This window comes from Cetorhinus maximus, chromosome 28 (assembly GCF_964194155.1).
Source record: "Cetorhinus maximus chromosome 28, sCetMax3.hap1.1, whole genome shotgun sequence".
NCBI lineage: Eukaryota > Metazoa > Chordata > Chondrichthyes > Lamniformes > Cetorhinidae > Cetorhinus > Cetorhinus maximus.
This window is the reverse complement of record NC_135906.1, coordinates 16,974,235-16,987,036: the sequence shown is the minus strand read 5'-3', so window position 1 is coordinate 16,987,036 and position 12,802 is coordinate 16,974,235. Positions and strand designations below refer to the sequence as shown.

Sequence of the window (12,802 nt, the reverse complement as noted above, 5' to 3'; positions counted from 1 at the left end):
ACTCCAGCCTGTGTTATCCCATCGGTAACACACTCCAGCCTGTGTTATCCCATCAGTAACACACTCCAGCCTGTGTTATCCCATTGGTAACACACTCCAGCCTGTGTTAACCCATTGGTAACACACTCCAGCCCGTGTTATCCCATCGGTAACGCACTCCAGCCCGTGTTATCCCATCGGTAACACACTCCAGCCTGTGTTATCCTGCATGTGACACACTCTGGCCTGTGTTATCCCATCGGTAACGCACTCCAGCCTGTGTTATCCCATCGGTAATACACTCCAGCCTGTGTTATCCTGCATGTGACACACTCTGGCCTGTGTTATCCCATCGGTAATACACTCCAGCCTGTGTTATCCTGCATGTGACACACTCTGGCCTGTGTTATCCCATCGGTAATACACTCCAGCCTGTGTTTTGCTCCGTGTAACACACTCCGGCTTGTGTTATCCTGCATGTAACACACTCCGGCCTGTGTTATCCCGATATTATGACACAGCTGATGGTGAAGGCTGAATTGTTCAAATCCCAGAGGGAAACTTGAAACAATTGTCATCACCCATTTTTTGCAATTTGTATGTTTCGAGGTGCAGATTTTGAATTCAGTTGGAATAAGACCACCGAGTCTCAAGAGGGTTTTTATAAAACTCAATTAAACATTTATTAATACAAGAAAGATTGTAAACACATACATACATCTACAAAATTACTACTGTAATAACTACAAAAATCCCCTAATTAATCTGACTCTCAGTTACATCCCATTAAGGCAACAGTAAATCTCATAGGTTTAAACAGTTTAAACTGGCAAAGCACACCATGGACAGTCACGTTCAAAATGAGTTTCTTTCAGCTCTGGGTCCTTACAGACAGCAGCTTGAGGCTTACAGGCTGGAGGTTTCTCACACTTGTTGGATCTTAAAATGCCTCTGCCTTACAGAAAATCTCCTTTCTCCTTTATACATATCTTTGTCTTTGAATGTAAATTTTCCATTGTATCACTAGGCTTTTAACTTTACCTCTTCTAACAATAACATTCTTTCATCCTGACCAATTTTATTAGTAAGCTGAAAAAAAACCACATTGCTTGGCGTCTTCTAGCTAGGTGTAAGATTTCACCCACAGTCTTAAATGTTTCTTTTAACAAATGCAAATTTACACTTTGCCGTCTATCCTCCTTACATTTACCTAATTAACATCTCAAAACTAATATACATCAAAGCACCCAGACTAGCTAGCTTTAATCCAATTAAGACACACAGAGAGTCACAGACCCCACTAGAACTCTAGTTTAAAAAAATTATTTCCAATAACATTTTGGACATTGATATCCCTTCATGACACCCACCAGTAACACACTCCAGCCTGTTACCCCATCGTTAACACACTCTGACCTGTGTTATCCCATGTGTAATGCACTTAAGCCTGCGTTATCCTATGTGTAACACACTCTGGCCTGTGTTATCCCATGTGTAACACACTCTGGCCTGTGTTATCCCATATGTAACACACTTTGACCTGTGTTATCCCATGTGTAGCACACTCCAGCCTGTGTTATCCCATGTGTAACACGCTCCGGCCTGTCTTATCCCATGTGTAACACACTCCGGCCTATGTTATCCCATGTGTAGCATGCTCTGGCCTGTGTTATCCCATGTGTAACACACTCCAGCCTGTATTATCCTGCTGGTAACATGCTCCATACATTGCTAATATTTTTTTTAAATGTAAAATTAATGCAATTGGGAATAAGGGTTTTGCGGTTCAGATTTTGCTATTCATTATTACAAGATTTCTGACCTATTTATTATTGTTCTACTCAGTTTCATTTTCTCATATATGTAAAAGATGCTTTGCTGTGGCAATATCCCCCTTTTGTAATGTATGAACATGAGGAGCCAAGCATTTACGGCTAGGTCAGACTGAGGTCAGGTTAAGATCATTTGTGATAACCTCTTTTAATATAGATGAGAGAAACCACTCAACCTATTGATGCAGAAACTTGCAGCAGTGAAAGGGCTGCTTCTATCTGATGCCTATTCTATTCCCGTCTGTAATCTAAGGCATGTGGAGCAAAGTTAAACACTCGGGTACCTGCATTTTAACTGAAACTTCGGGACATTCTGAGCAGCTGGAAAATATTTTGCAGGGACTAACATTCTCCTGCCCAGTTCTGGAGTTAAGAAAAAGTTAGTATCAACATAGCAAACAGGAGTGATTATTTCATTGTAAGTTTGATCAAAGGGGCAGTGGTAATTTTGGTGAATAATTGAAGGATGGGGGGCAGACTGTAGAGGTGAACATGTGTTTTTCTGACTGGACAGAAGCCTGCAGTGGGTTCCTCCAGGGGTCAGTGTTCGGGTGGTTATTTTTCTGGTTATATACAAGTGGCCTGGACTTAGGCATGGGGTGTATACTTTCAAAGTTTACCAGTGATAGGAAACTTGGCCACATAGTAAGTAGTGAAGAGTCATTGTAGCAAGCCTCAGGAGGACACAGACAGACTGGTGAGATGGGCAGACGCATGGCAGATTCTAATTAATATGGATAAATGTGAAGAGATGTACATTAGGAGAGACATTATAATCTAAATGGTGCTATTTCGATGGTGCAGGGTAGGATGTGGGGTGGGGGCAGGAGGCGGGAGCGGGTGGGACGCTGTGGAGCAGAGTTGTCTGACTCCCCGATTTCCCCAATCCCAAAATCCAACAGCCCCCCATTTTTTATTTCACTCCCCCTTGATATTTATTCATCACCATGCCCAAGAATCCCAGTCTGTGAACGATAAATGTAAAACTTGGATTAGAATGAAGGCTTGCACCCTCCTTCACACAATATAGTGACTGCCTCCTCCTGTGAGGGGATTGGTCACTCAACATGTGAGGGCAGCCCCGAATTCCCTCCCAGGAGGAATTAACTCAAAGCTAATCGAGATCTGCAGTGGATTGGTCACTTTACTCCCTGACCTGCCTCCTGGATGTGAATTTGGTGCCTGTCCTGTGATCTGCTTGTGGTTGGGATTCCCATTTCACCAAACCCCACCATGCACCCCCCATCGCATCCCCTGCCCAGCACCTCCACGACTTGTCCTGGGTGTTAAAATTGCCAAATGAAGTGTGAGGTGGCCCCCAAAAAATGTACACAACTTACAGTCAAAAAAACAGTGGTGAGGGTCAGTCGGGGGGCGGTGGAGGTATTACTTAGTGACAGTGTGAGGGAGCTGGATTAACATCGGTAAAGATACAGGCAGTGACACAGGGTGCTGGGGGGAGAGGGGTTACTGAGCGACAGTGTGAGGGAGCTGGATTAATATCAGTACAGATACAGGCAGTGACACAGGGAGCTGGGGGGAGAGGGGCTACTGAGTGACAGTGTGAGGGAGCTAGATTAACATCAGTAGAGATACAGTAAGTATCACAGGTGTTGATCGTGGGGTGCCCTGAATTGCTGAACCCAGGGGTTTGATGTTGGGGTTCCTGTATTACTGAACCGGGGGTTTGATGTTGGGGTTCCTGTATTACTAAACCGGGTGAGTTTTGATGTTGGGGTTCCTGCATTACTGAACCCAGGAGTTTTGATGTTGGGGTTCCTATATTACTGTACCTGGCGGTTTGATGTTGAGGTTCCTGGATTACTGAACCTGGGGGTTTTGATGTTGAGGTTCCTGTATTACTGAACCTGGGGGTTTGATGTTGGGGTTTCCTGTATTACTGAACATGGGGGTTTGATGTTGGGGTTCCTGTATTACTGAACCCAGGGGTTTTGATGTTGGGGTTCCTGTATTACTGAACCCAGGGGTTTTGATGTTGGGGTTCCTGTATTACTGAACGTGGGGGTTTGATGTTGAGGATCCTGTATTACTGAACGCGGGGGTTTGATGTTGGGGTTCCTGTATTACTGAATGCGGGGGTTTGATGTTGGGGTTCCTGTATCAATGAACCCGGTGGTTTTGATGTTGAGGTTCTTGTATTACTGAACCCGGGCATTTTGATGTTGGGGTTTCTGTATTACTAAACCCAGGGGGTTTGATGTTGGGGTTCCTGTATTACTGAACCCGGGGGTTTTGATGTTGGGGTTCCTGTATTACTGAACCTGGGGGTTTTGATGTTGAGGTTTGTGTATTATTGAACCCGGGGATTTGATGTTGGCATTCCTGTATGACTGAACCCAGGGGTTTGATATTAGGGGTTCTGTATTACTGAACCCGGGGGGTTTTGATGTTGAGGTTCCTGTATTACTGAACCCGGGGGTTTGATGTTGGGGTTCCTGTATTACTGAACCTGGGGGTTTTCATGTTGGGGTTTCTGCATTACTGAACCCGGGAGTTTTGATGTTAGGGTTCTACTCAACCCAGTGTTTTGATGTTGGGCTTCCTGTATTACTGAACCTGGGTATTTTGATGTTGGGGTCCCTGTATTACTGAACCCAGGGGTTTCGATGTTGGGGTTCCTTTTACTGAACCCAGGGTTTTGATGTTGGGGTTTCTCTATTACTGAACCCAGGGGGTTTGATGTTGGGGTTCCTGTATTACGGAACCCGGGGGTTTGATGTTGGGGTCTCTGTATTACTGAACCCAGGGGTTTGATGTTGGGGTTTCCTGTATTACTGAACCTGGGGGTTTGATGTTAGGGCTCCTGTATTACTGAACCGGGGGTTTTGATGTTGGGGTTCCTGTATTACTGAACCCGGGGGGTTTTGATGTTGAGGTTCCTGTATTACTGAACCCGGGGGTTTGATGTTGGGGTTCCTGTATTACTGAACCTGGGGGTTTTCATGTTGGGGTTTCTGCATTACTGAACCCGGGAGTTTTGATGTTAGGGTTCTACTCAACCCAGTGTTTTGATGTTGGGCTTCCTGTATTACTGAACCTGGGTATTTTGATGTTGGGGTCCCTGTATTACTGAACCCAGGGGTTTCGATGTTGGGGTTCCTTTTACTGAACCCAGGGTTTTGATGTTGGGGTTTCTCTATTACTGAACCCAGGGGGTTTGATGTTGGGGTTCCTGTATTACGGAACCCGGGGGTTTGATGTTGGGGTCTCTGTATTACTGAACCCAGGGGTTTGATGTTGGGGTTTCCTGTATTACTGAACCTGGGGGTTTGATGTTAGGGCTCCTGTATTACTGAACCGGGGGTTTTGATGTTGGGGTTCCTGTATTACTGAACCATGGGGTTTTGATGTTGAAGTTCCTGTATTACTGATCCCGGGGATTTTGATGTTGGGGTTCCTGTATTGCTGAACCTGGGGGGTTGATGTTAGGGTTCCTATATTACTGAACCCGGGGGCTTTGATGTTGAGGTTCCTGTATTACTGAACTCGGGGATTTTGAAGTTGGGGTTCCTGTATTACTGAACCCGGGGATTTTGAAGTTGGGGATCCTGTATTACTGAACCTGGGGGTTTTGATGTTGGGGTTCCTGTATTACTGAACCAGGGTTTTTTGATGTTGGGGTTCCTGTATTACTGAACCCAGGGGTTTTGATGTTGGGGTTCCTGTATTACTGAATCCAGGGGGTTTGATGTTGGGGTTCCTGTATTACTGAACCCGGGGGCTTTGATGTTGAGGTTCCTGTATTACTGAACCCAGGGGTTTTGATGTTGGGGTTCCTGTATTACTGAACCCGGGGGATTTGATGTTGGGGTTGCTGTATTACTAAACCCAGGGCTTTTGATTACGGGGTTGCTGTATTACTGAACCCGGGGGTGTTGATGTTGGGGTTGCTGTATTACTGAACCCGGGGGTGTTGATGTTGAGGTTCCTGTATTACTGAACCTTAGGATTTTGAAGTTGATGTTCCTGTATTACTGAACCCGGGGGTTTGATGTTGGGGTCTCTGTATTACTGAACCCAGGGGTTTGATGTTGGGGTTTCCTGTATTACTGAACCTGGGGGTTTGATGTTAGGGTTCCTGTATTACTGAACCCGGGGGTTTTGATGTTGGGGTTCCTGTATTACTGACCCCGGGAGGTTTTGATGTTGAGGTTCCTGTATTACTGAACCATGGGGTTTTGATGTTGAAGTTCCTGTATTACTGAACCCGGGGATTTTGATGTTGGGGTGCCCTGTATTACTGAACCTGGGGGTTTTGATGTTGAAGTTCCTGTATTACTGAACCCGGGGGTGTTGATGTTGGGGTTGCTGTATTACTGAACCAGGGGGTTTTGATGTTGAAGTTCCTGTATTATTGAACCCAGGGGTTTGATGTTGAGGCTCCTGTATTACTGAGCCCGGAGGAGTTTTGATGTTGGGGTTCCCGTATTACTGAACCCAGAGGTCTGATGGTGGGGTTCCTGTATTACTGAACCCAGGGTTTTGATGTTGGGGTTGCTGTATTACTGAACCCGGGGGGGAGGTAGGATATTGGCGTTTCCTGTATTACTGGAACCGGGGATTCAATTGGGGGCAGGTTAATGTTCTGCCCAACAGAATATTAACCATTCAGTCCCCAGACCATGAGGCCCTGCCAGTTTCTCTTACATCCAGAGGGAATCTTTATTTGCCAGCATGGAAGTGTCCCCAGCAGTCAGATATTTAGGAAGGGAATCAGGACAGCATGTGGTCACTAGAATTGAAGGGGAACTCTGATCAGGGCATTGGGGGACCCAGTGCTTTCTAGTGGGTTCCAGAGGAAACAAACAAATACAATTCACTTCCTTTTGAGGCCCTTTCTGCTCTCGGATCCAGACTGGCCTCATGCACCCTGCACAGACCTCAGTACTTGCTAATGTCATCAGGAGGGAAGTGGTATTCCTATCTGGCTTCCCATCTTGTCTGCTCAAGGCAGCAGATTAAAATTTCCACAAGGTGAATGTCATTTGAATTGGAGAAGGGGTAAGTTGTTGCAACTATTTTTCGTGACTCCCTGGTTTCCGCCAAGCACGTAGAACTAAAATTTGCCCTTAAATTGAGGTTTCTTTTTGACTTTTGTCGTTCAAATCCTGACTCAACTGGTGTGATGCAAGGTTTCCCTGTCTGCTGTTGTTAGGGCTATGCATGATATAAACTTCAACATCACTCATCCATTTCTGAGTGAGCATGGCTCCCCATTGCAAATTCAGTTCAACAGTAAATTAAATTGAAAACCTAATCTAAAGAGACTGCAAAATTGTTGGTGTACAAAAGAAATGAATCACACGTGCTACAGTAAACAAAAATCATGTGCATTGGAGAAAGTGTAGAGGGAGCTTTACTCTGTATCTAACCCCGTGCTGTACCTGTCCTGGGAGTGTTTGATGGGACAGTGTAGAGGGAGCTTTACTCTGTATCTAACCTGGTGCTGTACCTGCCCTGGCAGTGTTTGATGGCGACAGTGTAAAGGGAGCTTTACTCTGTATCTAACCCCATGCTGTATTTGTCCTGGGAGTGTTTGATGGGGACAGTGTAGAGGGAGCTATACTCTCTATCTAACCCCACGCTGGACCTGCCCTGGCAGCGTTTGATGGGGACAGTGTTACCTGCCCTGGGAGCGTTTGATGGGACAGTGTTACCTATCCTGGGAGTGTTTGATGGGGACAGTGTTACCTGTCCTGGGAGTGTTTGATGGGACAGTGTTACCTGTCCTGGGAGTGTTTGATGGGACAGTGTTACCCATCCTGGGAGTGTTTGATGGGGACAATGTTACCTGTCCTGAGATTGTTTGATGGGACAGTGTTATCTGTCCTGGGAGTGTTTGATGGGGACAGTGTTACCTGTCCTGGGAGTGTTTGATGGGACAGTGTTACCTGTCCTGGGAGTGTTTGATGGGACAGTGTTACCCATCCTGGGAGTGTTTGATGGGGACAATGTTACCTGTCCTGAGATTGTTTGATGGGACAGTGTTATCTGTCCTGGGAGTGTTTGATGGGTCAGTGTTACCTGCCCTGGGAGTGTTTGATGGGACAGTGTTACCTGTCCTGGGAGCATTTGATGGGACAGTGTTACCTGTCCTGGGAGTGTTTGATGGGGACAGTGTTACCTGTCCTGGGAGTGTTTGATGGGACAGTGTTATCTGTTCTGGGTTTGTTTGATGGGACAATGTTACCTGTCCTGGGAGTGTTTGATGGGGACAGTGTTACCTGTCCTGGGAGTGTTTGATGGGACAGTGTTATCTGTTCTGGGTTTGTTTGATTGGACAATGTTACCTGTCCTGGGAGTGTTTGATGGGGACAGTGTTACCTGCCCTGGGAGTGTTTGATGGGGACAGTGTTACCTGCCCTGGGAGTGTTTGATGGGGACAGTGTTACCTGTCCTGGGAGTGTTTGATGGGACAGTGTAAACTGTCCTGGGTTTGATGGATGGGACAATGTTACCTGTCCTGGGAGTGTTTGATGGGGACAGTGTTACCTGCCCTGGGAGTGTTTGATGGGGACAGTGTTACCTGCCCTGGGAGTGTTTGATGGGGACAATGTTACCTGTCCTGGGATTATTTGATGGGACAGTGTTATCTGTCCTGGGAGTGTTTGATGGGTCAGTGTTACCTGCCCTGGGAGTGTTTGATGGAACAGTGTTACCTGTCCTGGGAGCATTTGATGGGACAGTGTTACCTGTCCTGGGAGTGTTTGATGGGGACAGTGTTACCTGTCCTGGGAGTGTTTGATGGGACAGTGTTATCTGTTCTGGGTTTGTTTGATGGGACAATGTTACCTGTCCTAGGAGTGTTTGATGGGGACAGTGTTACCTGCCCTGGGAGTGTTTGATGGGGACAGTGTTACCTGTCCTGGGAATGTTTGATGGGACAGTGTTACCTGTCCTGGGAGTGTTTGATGGGACAATGTTACCTGTCTTGGCAGTATTTGATGGGGACAGTGTTACCTGTCCTGGGAGTGTTTGATGGGGACAGTGTTACCTGTCCTGGGAGTGTTTGATGGTACAGTGTAAACTGTCCTGGGTTTGTTTGATGGGACAGTGTTACCTGTCCTGGGAGTGTTTGATGGGGACAGTGTTACCTGCCCTGGGAGTGTTTGATGGGGACAGTGTTACCTGCCCTGGGAGTGTTTAATGGGGACAGTGTTACCTGCCCTGGGAGAGTTTGATGGGGACAGTGTTACCTGTCCTGGGAGTGTTTGATGGGACAGTGTTACCTGTCCTGGGAGTGTTTGATGGGACAATGTTACCTGTCTTGGCAGTGTTTGATGGGGACAGTGTTACCTGTCCTGGGAGTGTTTGATGGGACAGTGTTACCTGTCCTGGGAATGTTTGATGGGACAGTGTTACCTGCCCTGGGAGTGTTTGATGGGCACAGTTTGGAGGGAGCTTTATTCTGTACCTAACACCATACTGTACTTGTCCTGGGAGTGTTTGATGGGGTCAGTGTTACCTGTCCTGGGAGTGTTTGATGGGGACACTGTTACCTGTCCTGGGAGTGTTTGATGGGGACAATGTTACCTGTCCTGGGAGTGTTTGTTGGGACAGTGTTATCTGTCCTGGGTTTGTTTGATGGGACAGTGTTACCTGTCCCGGGAGTGTTTGACGGGACAGTGTTATCTGTCCTGGGTTTGTTTGATGGGACAGTGTTACCTGTCCCGGGAGTGTTTGATGGGACAGTGTTATCTGTCCTGGGTTTGTTTGATGGGACAGTGTTACCTGTCCCGGGAGTGTTTGATGGGGACAGGTTTACCTGCCCTGGGAGTGTTTCATGGGACAACGTTACCTGTCCTGGGAGTGTTTGATGGGGACAGTGTTACCTGCCCTAGGAGTGTTTGATGGGGACAGTCTTACCTGTCCTGGGAGTGTTTGATGGGCACAGTGTAAAGGGAGCTTTATTCTGTACCTAACGCCGTGCTGTACTTGACCTGGGAGTGTTTGATGGGATCGTGTAGAGGGAGCTTTACTCTGTATCTAAAGCCATGCTGTGCCTGTCCTGTGAGCGTTTGATGGGGACAGTGTTACATGCCCTGGGAGTGTTTGATGGGGACAGTGTAGAGGGAGCTTTTCTCTGCATCTAATCCTGTGCCGTACCTGTCCTGGGATAGTTTGATGGGCACAGTGTAGAGGGAGCTTTACTCTGTATCTAATGCCTTGCTGTGCCTGTCCTGGGAGTGTTTGATGGGGATAGTGTAGAGGGAGCTTTACTCTGCATCTAATCCTGTGCCGTACCTGTCCTGGGAGTGTTTGCTGGGCACAGTGTAGAGGGAGCTTTACTCTGTATCTAATGCCTTGCTATACCTGTCCTGGGAGTGTTTGATGGGACAGTGTTACCTGTGTTGGGAGCGTTTGATGGGACAGTGTTACCTGTCCTGGGAGCGTTTGATGGGCCAGTGTTACCTGTCCTGGGAGCGTTTGATGGGACAGTGTTACCTGTCCTGGGAGTGTTTGATGGAGACAGTGCAGAAGGAGATGGTAAATCAGGAGGTGTTGTTGCAATCCGTGCCCGTCAAGCTGGTGTTGTGTGCCTGGCCTGGGAATTGGCTGGACATTGTGCATCTCAAAAATCTACAAAAAAACATCTCAAAGAGTGAGGAAAGTGATTTTAATTATTTCTAAACAATTTTGTTCATAGTTTGGGTTAATTTGTTTAAATAAATATGAGTTGTATACTCATGTAATGTAATGTTAATATTATGTATTCTAAACATTACTTAAATATAAATAAATAAACAAACAAACTCCAAAGGCTGAAAAGAAAATGACAAAATGAGGGTGACAGATTTGGCTTTTGGGGCGTTCAATTTTTTAAGAATCTTTTGAATGGAAGTAATTTGTAACCCTGCAATAGAGATATGATTTACTGAGCAGTGGGGTGGGGGAGGGAAAAGGGAAAGGGATGGGGAAGGTGTAAGGGAAGGGGTAGGGGAGAAGGAAAGGAGGAGGGAGGGGAAGTGGAGGGGTAAGGGGGGAGGGGAAGTGGAGGGGTAAGGGGGGGAGAGGAGGGGTAAGGGGGGGAGAGGAGGGGTAAGGGGGAGGGGAGGAGTGGGAGGGGGATGGGGAGGAGGGGGAGGGGATGGGGAGGAGGGGGAAGGGGAGGAGGGGGAAGGGGAGTAGGGGGAGGGGAAGTGGAGGAGGGGGAGCGGGAGGGGGAAGGGGAGGAGGTGGCAGGGAGAAAGGAGAAGGGGAGGAGGAGGAGGGCGTGATGGGAGGGAGGGGAGGGGGTGGGGAACTGGCAGTAATAGCGAAGTGGGGAGGGAGGAAGGGGAAGACGGGAGGGAGAGGGGAATGGGAGAGGTGGAAGAGGAGAGGGAAGGGCACGGAGCAGGGGACGGGGAAGCGGGAAGGTGACAAGGGGGTGAGGAAGGGCAAGGGGATAAGGGGGGAAAGGGACAAGGGGGGAGGAGGGGAAGGGACGAGGGGGGAGGAGGGGAGGGGCGAAAGGGAAGGGGAAAAAGGTGTTGGGGGGAGGGGGAACTGGACGAGTGGGCACAGGGAATGAGGGGGGAAGTGGACGGGGAGGGGAAGAAGGGGGGAATGGGGGAGGGGAACGGGGAAGTGGGAAGGGGCAGGGGAGATGGGGAAAGGGAGGGGAGGGGAGGGGGAAAGGGAGGGGAGGGGGAAAGTGAGGGGGAGGGGGAGGGGAAGGGGAGGAGGGGGAGGAGGAGGGGAGGGGGTGGGGAACTGGCAGTAATAACGAAGTGGGGAGAGGGGAAGGGAAAGACGGAGTAGGGTGAGGAGGGGGATGGGGGTGGAGGGGAGGGGGATGGGGGTGGAGGGGAGGGGAAAGGGGGTGGAGGGGAGGGTGAAGGGAGAGGGGTGGGGTAAGGGGAGGAGGGGGAGATGAAAGGAGAGGAGGGGGAAGGGAGGGCAAGGAGAAGGGGTGAGGGATGGTGGGAAGGGGAAGGGAGGAGGAAGGGGACGAGGGGGTGGGGAAAGGGGACAAAGGGATGAGAGGGGAGAGGGAATGAGGAAGGAAGTGGTTGGGGCGGAGGAGCGGGGAATGGGGGAGGGAGGAAGGGGAAAGGGGAGGGGAGAACAGGAGGGGGAGTGGAATGGGAGAGGTGGAAGAGGAGAGGGAAGGGCACGGAGCAGGGGACGGGGAAGCGGGAAGGCGACAAGGGGGTGGGGAAGGGAAAGGGGATAAGGGGGGAAAGGGACAAGGGGGGAGGAGGGGAAGGGACGAGGGGGTAGGAGGGGAGGGGCGAAAGGGAAGGGGAAAAAGGTGTTGGGGGGAGGGGGAACTGGACGAGTGGGCACGGGGAATGAGGGGGGAAGTGGACGGGGAGGGGAAGAATGGGGGGAATGGGGAAGAGGAATGGGGAAGTGGGAAGGGGCAGGGGAGAGATCGAAAGGGAGGGGGAGAGGAGGGGGAAAGATAGGGGGAGGGGGAAAGGGAGGGGAGGGGGAAAGGGAGGGGGAGGGGAGGGGGTAAGGGAGGGGGAGGGGAGGGGGTAAGGGAGGGGGAGGGTAGGGGGAAAGGGAGGGGGAGGGGAAGGGGTAAGGGAGGGGAAGAGGGGAGGGGAAGGGGGAGGGGAAGGGGGAGGTGGAGGGGAAGGGGGGGCGGTAGGAGGGGAAGGGTGGGGGGGAAGAGGTGGAGGGGAAGAGGGTGGAGGGGAAGAAGGGGGAGGGGGAGGAGGGAGAGGGGGAGGGGGCTGGAGGGGGGAAGTGAGGGAGGGGAGGGGAGGGAAGGGGGGATGGGGGTAAGAGGGGATGGGGTAAGGGGGAGGGGGAGGGGGAACGGGGGAGGGGATAAGGCGAGGCGGGTAAGGGGGAAGAGGGGTAAGGGGAAGAGGGGTAAGGCAGAAGGGGGAATGGGGGGGAGGGGGAGAGGTGGGATGGGAGTAAGGGGAGATGAGGAGGGGTGAAGGGGGGTTGGGGTAAGGGGGAATGGGGGTAAGGGGGGTATAGGGGGTAAGGGTGGCATGGGGGGAGGGGGTAAGGGGAAGGGGGAGGGG

The 12,802-nt window shown here is 49.8% G+C and overlaps 2 long non-coding RNA genes across 2 annotated transcripts in view; one reads left to right on the top strand and one right to left on the bottom strand.

The window, feature by feature from the left end:
* Positions 1–2,083, top strand: part of LOC144668858 (uncharacterized) — a 143,021-nt gene extending 140,938 nt beyond the window's left edge. Inside the window, exon 3 of the long non-coding RNA XR_013573562.1 lies at positions 1,969–2,083. This is a non-coding gene — a long non-coding RNA (uncharacterized LOC144668858). The remainder of the gene's footprint in view (positions 1–1,968) is intronic.
* The window catches only part of LOC144668859 (uncharacterized), a 134,796-nt gene that overhangs the window by 41,921 nt on the left and 80,073 nt on the right, over positions 1–12,802 (bottom strand). The gene's annotated exons all lie outside the window — the stretch shown is intronic.